The following is a 7875-nucleotide window of genomic DNA, read 5'->3' as shown; positions in this document are numbered from 1 at the left end:
GGAAGAATAAGAGAAAACAAGTTACTTTATTTTAAAGTAACCTGTCATATTTTCTTTAGGAGTAACCTGATTGTTTTTCTCCTGTGTATGAATACTGTACCCTGCTGTTTTGAAGTGTGAAATATAATTCGTAAAAAGTGTAAGAAAATACATTAAGTAAAATCTTAGTCAATGTGTACAAATTTTTTGAAATAGCAGATAATCTGAAACAATTGTCAGTTCCTCAAATAATTAGATGCTGATTGCTCTTTAATAAGATAATTGGATAATTCAAAATTTTAGTTCATTCAGGTCTTTCATTCTGTATTCTTAGGTTTCAAATGAGTGGGTATTTACTTTAGTCAATGCAGTCAGTATTTAGTGTTCAGAGTTCTTATTGAACTATAATTTGATCTTTATTTATATTTAATCTCTTTGGTAAATATGTGGCATATTCAAATTCTATTTCTCATCATTTGCAAGACTGTTGAACTAAGAAAGAGCCTGGTACTCCAGAGGTCTGTATTGCTTATAATGACACTAAATCCAAATATTCTTAATTTAACTCAGTTAAAAAAATTATTGAACACTGAATAATTCCAGGTACTGTAATGATCATGGCATTAGTATAGCTTTGAATATAGTAGGTAATCAATAAAGGCTTACTAGGAATGGTAATAGTAATGAACAAAGTACTTTAACTCTGTGCCTTTGCTCCTTCATCTGCAAAATGTATACAGTTATTTCTCCTCATAAGGTTATAAAGGAGAATAATAAATTAGATGCTTTCTGAGCACTTAATAAATATAAAATTCATGCCGTTTAGGGGAGAAATGTTATTTAGATTATTTCAGAAAGTAGAAATATGTTATTTTATTTTTAAAATGTATGAAGTGTTTACTATTATTTTTTCTAATTTTCCTTTTCTTAATTGATGACTACAATCATTTGTGTTCTTTCTCGAATGACTGCTCTGCATCTTTCCTCACCACACATCACACATTCCTTTGTAGTCTTTACTGAAACTACACTTTCAAAATGTCCAGTGACTTACTTCTAGTCAAAATGATTGCCCTTTGCCCAGACAGTTCACAATCCCTAATGTTTTCCAGCGTTTAATTTTTCTGGTCATCCCTTTAGTGAAACTCTTATCTTAACTTTAACGGTGTTGTGTTTCTTGGCCTTCTATTTCTTGGATGGTTCTTTCTGTTTCTTGTAAAGATTCTATTCCCTTTGGCATTCTCTGGGATTTCCTTGAGGCTTTTTCTCTGGAATTTGTTGCTGTCTCAAATGTTTAATTTTTATTTCTATTTTCTTCAACTCTATAACTCTTGTTCCTACATCCACCAGAATTATAATCTATCTGTACATCTGCCTCACAGGCATCTTCACACCTTACCTCAAATGTGAGATTGAATACATCTCAGGCCTGTTTCTCCTCTTAACTTCACCTCTAATGTTTTTAGTCACCTGTAGGTCATGAAGTTCTATTGATTCTTCTGGAAAAATAACTCTCGTAATTATCTCAAACTTAGTAGTAACCAAATGATTCATTCTAAGTTACTGAGCTAATTAGGTGGGGCCAGAAATCAAGCTGAAGTTTTACAACCTGAAGACCAAAGGCCTATTGTTTATAAGGCCCATGTTGCTGGGCCTTACCTGAAATTCTTTGTACTAGATGTATTTCAGAGTTTAGAATTTTTTAGAGTTTATAAGGATAGCAACGTACATATGCTGTTTATAAGATAATACCTTTTAGGGAAGCATAACAGACATAATCAAACACACTAATGTTTCTGTAATAGCACAAATATTCACTCAGAATGTCATAAATGAAGACAATAAAAAGCCTCACGTCAGTTCGGGTTAGGTTTTGCCACAAAATATGGTCAAGTCAGGTAAAGTTATGCCACCAAATGCATTATAAAAATTTTTCAATTTTGAAAGCTTTTTGGATTTTGGAGTTTTGGATAAGGGATTGTGGACCTGGAAAATTAATCACTTGGAATTCATGTTTATAGTTTTTGATACAACATTTTCATTAGGAATATTGGCAATTTCCCCCATGATTACCAGGGAAACAAAGTATTTTATACCCTAAAGGGAACTTTGGGAGATAAGGGGAGCCTAGGGATGACACCATTTATTAGGTAATCTCCTGGCATGTAAAACTCCTACAGGTTAGGAATTGAGGACCAGAAACTCAGGTGGTATTAATGAGTTCCAGCTAGTAAGATGTCATGGAGGCACTGGTTACTTGCATGGATGAAGGATGTACGTTTTAAAATAGTTATGAGGACTCAAATGGAGAGTTCCCCAAGCAATGTACTGCTTTCTAATCTCTCTCCTCTTCATCTCACCTCACCTCACCATGTTTGTATATTAAAGGTCTATTTTGAGTTTTTGTAGTGAAGAAGTAAGGAAGAACAAAGTGATAAAATTGAGAAATGGATTACAACCTCGGTTCTAGTTTCGGTCATAATTTAGTTTGCTTGTTGGTGGGAAAGGAGATTCAGTGAATTACTGCAACAGTTCCTTTCAGTTCTCAAGTGCTATGATTATGTCCTATATTCCATCCATAAATTTTTCTTTATACTTGGCACATCTGCCTTATCAGAATCATTACCTCAAATTCCTAAATTTTGGTAGAATCTGATTGCACCAGGCTGAGAATTTAGTTAGATGGGAGCAACGAAATCAGGGCATATAGACACAGGGAGGGTTTGAGCTGAGTAGGGAAGTACAGCTTTGTGCATTTTTCCTCAGAGAAGTACATTATAACAACTAATTATTTTTCTCCTTTATATAGATGAGCAGAAATAAGTTTTTAACAGTGATAAGTAGACAGACTATATAGTAAGGTCTATATTAAGACTATAAAGTAGAAAATTAAGTAATTATCTAATTGAGACAAAATAAGATAGTCAGATATCATGAATCCAAAAAGGATTTTAGTCCAAATAATTTCATTTGTTCAATTCTCCTGAGAACTGCTATCTTTTTAACTGAATTTCAGCAATGTGTCAGGTACTTTGTATGATCTTAAATAATTATATCAACAAACCTGCAAAGAAATAGAATTCCATATTACAGATGAGGAAGCTGAGGTTCAAAGAGGTTAAATAATTAAGAGTGAGCGGCAGAGCTGGATTAATATCTAAGTTTGTCAGACTCTAAACTCCATTTATTATCAAACCAAGTCGTCTGCCTTCAAAAAAAAAAAAGTTAAATGAAGACTATTGTTAGGTCTTGCTTCGTTAAATAGTGCCAAGCATAATCTGCACTCACTTAATTACAAGTGGCTCTTCTTTTATTTTTTATTTTTTAACAACTATAGCATACTCCATATGATTGGGAACAGGGAGCCAAGTGACCTGTAACTCTGTGGGATTCAGGTATGAAAGGAAGTTCACTGTCAGGGTGGATCGGCAGTGAGCAGAAGGGGAGAATGTGAGGAAAGGTTCAATTATATGAGAATAAGGCTGATAAATTTAGTGATAGAGATGATTATTCTGGTATACCAGTGTATAAAGTACCTCCTACTTATTCAGTTGAGTTTCTGTGCTTTGAGCTCTGTTTCATCTGTTGGCATTGCATGTGTGACTTTTAGCAAATTCATTTCTTGGTGATTTGGTTTTCTCATGTGGAAAATTAAACTAACCATACATACAGCCTACTGCCTCACAGAGAAAGTGTGGAAAATTAATGGGTTAATTTTGGAAAAGAGCTCAAATATCTTTAGACAAAAGTACTGTTATCAATCCTAGCATATAATTATTTGGACTGTAGAATAATGCTTCTAAAGAGATTACTAAGATATTGTCAATGCATGTTCATTACAGTAGATATTTTTCAAGTTATATCTGCAGTTTCTAATTTAACAAATCTAATTTTATTTAATCAATTCATTCTAAATGATCCTGGAACCCAGTTGGAGAGTGATCTTATACCAAAAGGGCAAGATAGATAATTATGTTGGCTTTCTTGTCTGACCGTAAGTTCTATGCAATTTTCCCTAGTGAGGCTATGTATGGCCCCTCTGAAAACAACACTCTTAAGTGACTTAAAGGAAAGTAACTTTGAGGCCTAAAATTTTAAAGTTGTTTTTAACTTACTGAAAAATATACAATTTTAATGTACTGGGAAAGCATTTTGAAATAATATATTGAAAGAATAATGTCCTTTAATATTTTTAATGAGTAACTCAGGGCCTTAGATTAATTACCCTTCTGTAATTTAGAATATAATAGCTTCCTTCTGTGTGATAGCAGGAAAGACTTCATACTTTTTGTTATCATGAAAGTTATAAATAAAAACTCATGAAAAAATTTAAGTGTGTGCTTAGAATTGGAATAATTTTGACATCGACTTCCCATGTAACATAAAAATACAAACTCATTTAATAAAGATGAAAAATAAAAGATTTTAAAAATCTTTCAAATTAACTAATTAGATGCAAATCAGTCCCTTTCTATCAATTTTTTTTTTAAAAATTTAAATCTGGTGTAAGTCTTCACCAGAAGCTGTTTTCAAGTTGAATCTTAAATAATTCTCAATAAATATAGTTTCGTTTGAACCACTTAGTACATTATGTCAGAGATAATTTGATATAGCAGTGAGTAGATTAAATTTGGAAAGAACAAAGACTAAGTACTTAAAGTTGCAACCTGAGCCTTCAATTTAATTATCATGTTAATTATTTAGTATATAAAGTGAATATAAAAATTAATGCCCTTATAAAGTCATACAGCAGAATTAATTATGGCATGTAGTACTCAACTACGGTTTAAGTTTGGTATTACATATTTTCAAAATTATAGAAGTTTGAGGCATAAAAACATATGCAAGTACATAAAACAGTAATTTAAACAAAGTTATTTTGCTGAATATAAATAACCAGGTGGTATAGTGTAATAAAAATTATTTTAGTGTTCATTAATTTACTACTGATTATATTGGTTATGTGCCTGAAATTATATTTATTGAATATACAAATTCTATTATTTAATATTAGCTGAAAAGCATGGTATTCATACCTACTCCTAGCTTTAGCTAAAGATCTCAAAACTGTTTTTCAGTTTAATAAATGTAGTATTCTTGCTTTGAATTCAGAGAAACCGAGTCTAAGAAAATTACCAATTTTTTAGAGGTCTCAGAGAAAATTAGTGACAGTTGCAAATAACCCCTTCTCACAGAGATTATTCATTTGGTATTAAATTTATACTGCGTGTATATATATTTAAACATGTATTATTGGAGTCTTAAAGATAAAGTGTTATTCCTGAAAAAAATCACATTTTGTTTTTTTTTTCTGGAAATGATGGTTTATGAACTATTTGAAAAATGTTTTCTCTTATTTTAATCAGAACATTTCAAATTTATAGCTACTTCAGAATTAAGAAAGTTTACTCAAAATGAAGATGTAAACAAATTAAGAAAATAGTGTTTTTTCCGTTTATATTTATCACTGGAATAAAGAGAATTTCTTGTTAAAACCATTCTAAAAAAGCCTTTAATCAAGAATTTATCAAAAGGTGTTGGTATGTTCTAAAGAAATATCCAGCCCTGACAGTCTAAAGTGAGTCGAGGGTAAAAGAAAGAAGTGAGGAGGAGAGAAAAATGAAGCTGAAGGTATAGTGGATTTTGGTGTCTCTCTGTCAAAAGTATCATTTCAATGTTTTTTTTTTCTTTTTTCTTTTCCTTTTTTATTTTTTTCGATTTCCATCAAAAAAAAAAAAAGTAGTTCTGATCTGTGCCATAGGAAAACAAATGACTTAGGAAAAACAAGCCTATAATGCCATCTGGGGGCTTTTAGGGACATCACAGTTCACTAGAACTAAGAATTATATCAGGTAATTTACAGTTACCTCCATTTGTCCTTCAGAACAATAATTACCATTTATTTTTCCCTTCTCACTGATTTTTATAGTAATTACACGGAAGGAGTAATGACTCAAAATATCCTATATTCGGCAGTCTACATTACCAAGATATTTCCTGTAGCAGGCAATGTTTTCTTCTGCTCAAGAAGCAGGATGCGTACAATATAAAATGTCTACAACTTTACATTACATTATTAGTTATGATACAATTACAGGGTGAAACCAAACAAGAAGTTTAACAAAAAGGCATATACTAATATGCATCTATGACAGTGAAAATATGTCTCACCCTTCACCTATTTTTTTTTTTTGGCTATTCTTAAAAATCCATGGCAGGGTCAGTCCTACCAGAAGAGCCATCTTAGGTAGTAGCATATGGGAAATAGTTACAGTGCAATGCCCATTTTCAAGGGCGTTCATTTGCATTCATCAAATAGTAGTCTTAGATGAAAGCCTATTGTTTGCTGAATATCGTTAAGAAAAAGATCCTTTGTGCTATCAGGAGTAATATATACAATACACATGAGAAAAAAACATAAGATCTGCTAATGTCCTTATTCATAGTATTTCTGTTTGTTTTATAACAAAATGTTTATTTCCTTTTTACAATTTTGAGAATGATTTCAGCTATCTGATGCTTTAACTGTATCTTTCCCTTGGGTGATTGGGTGATTTTCAAATCCCTGTTGCTATAAGGAATGCCATTTAATTAGAAGCTCACTATTCTATTTGCTAACTTATTTACATCCTTTTTTCTTTCTGCTGTTTACCTATTAGCCTGATATACAGTAGATGTTCAATAAATTTGAATAAATAAGTCAATATTCTGAGTTTTCTAATTGTCCCAATAGAAAATATATATCATAAAGGAAAAGTAAAGATGTTGAAATAGGCAGTGGATAGATTTGTGGGAGGAAGGATTTGGTCTGTTGTTGCAGCCTGATTCTGTGGCTATTCCATACACAGAGGACTTAGAGAGGTGAAGCTATTGTAGGAGCATTTAAAACAAGCAGAATTAATTTGCAATGGAATCTGATTCATTTTTTAGTCAACTGGTTACTATTGTATCTGCTAAAAACTCTGGTTAGAGTTGATGAGATTTGTAATGTTTAAAAATGAATGTACATTTTTTGTAGATTATTTGAACTGTGTTACATTACTGTGGCAGAGGCTATTTGTGGTTCTTCAATATCCATCTTTGCTGTCAGCAATAGAATTTTTTCTGGTCATTTGACTGCCCCAAAGAGAGGCTACATTCCCCAGATTCCCATGTAGCTGCCTGTGTCCTTATGACTAAGTTCTAGCTAATGAGTTGTAAACAGAAATATATTGTGGCAACATGTGGAAAACATTCTTAAGAGACAGGTGCACATGCTGTTTGCCTCCTCTTCTCATACCTTCATCCATCCTGCTGCCTGGAACAAAGATGGTACTGTCTTCGGCTGTAATGTAGAGGCCACACAGAGTAAAGCTGTATGGAAGGAGCCAGGGTCCTTGGAGTGCTATAACAGCTCTGGACCAGTTACCTGGGAGAGAAATCAACTTCTATTATAGTACACTTATTTTGGGTTTTCTACAATTTGCAGCATAATCTAATAACTAATATAATTGCCATGGAAAATTCAGATTCATTTGTTAAATATTCAACCTAAAACTAAAGATGTAAATTAAATTATCCTTTATTAGTAACCTAACAAAAACATTTTTAAAAAGGAAACTGGCATACCATTTTATTACTTGTGGCAACAAACTGGAAGACAATTTGGAAATATGTATCAAGAGCCATAAGGATATTTTTGTCTTTTGATCCAGCAACTTTGTTTCTGGAAAACTGTTCCAAGAAAATAATTGTAAAACACTTAAAATGTTATGCACACAAAGATATCTATTGAGGTATTAATAATGGTGATAAATTGGAAATAATCTAAATGTCCAATAATAGGAATTGGTCAAATAAAGTATGACAATATATATTTGACAGATTGTCAAATGACCATTAAAAATGAGGATTGCT

Source organism: Pteropus medius, unplaced genomic scaffold, assembly GCF_902729225.1.
Source record: "Pteropus medius unplaced genomic scaffold, Ma_sr-lr_union100, whole genome shotgun sequence".
Taxonomy (NCBI): domain Eukaryota; kingdom Metazoa; phylum Chordata; class Mammalia; order Chiroptera; family Pteropodidae; genus Pteropus; species Pteropus medius.
The sequence above is the reverse complement of the archived record's forward strand: the minus strand, read 5'-3'. Positions refer to the sequence as shown.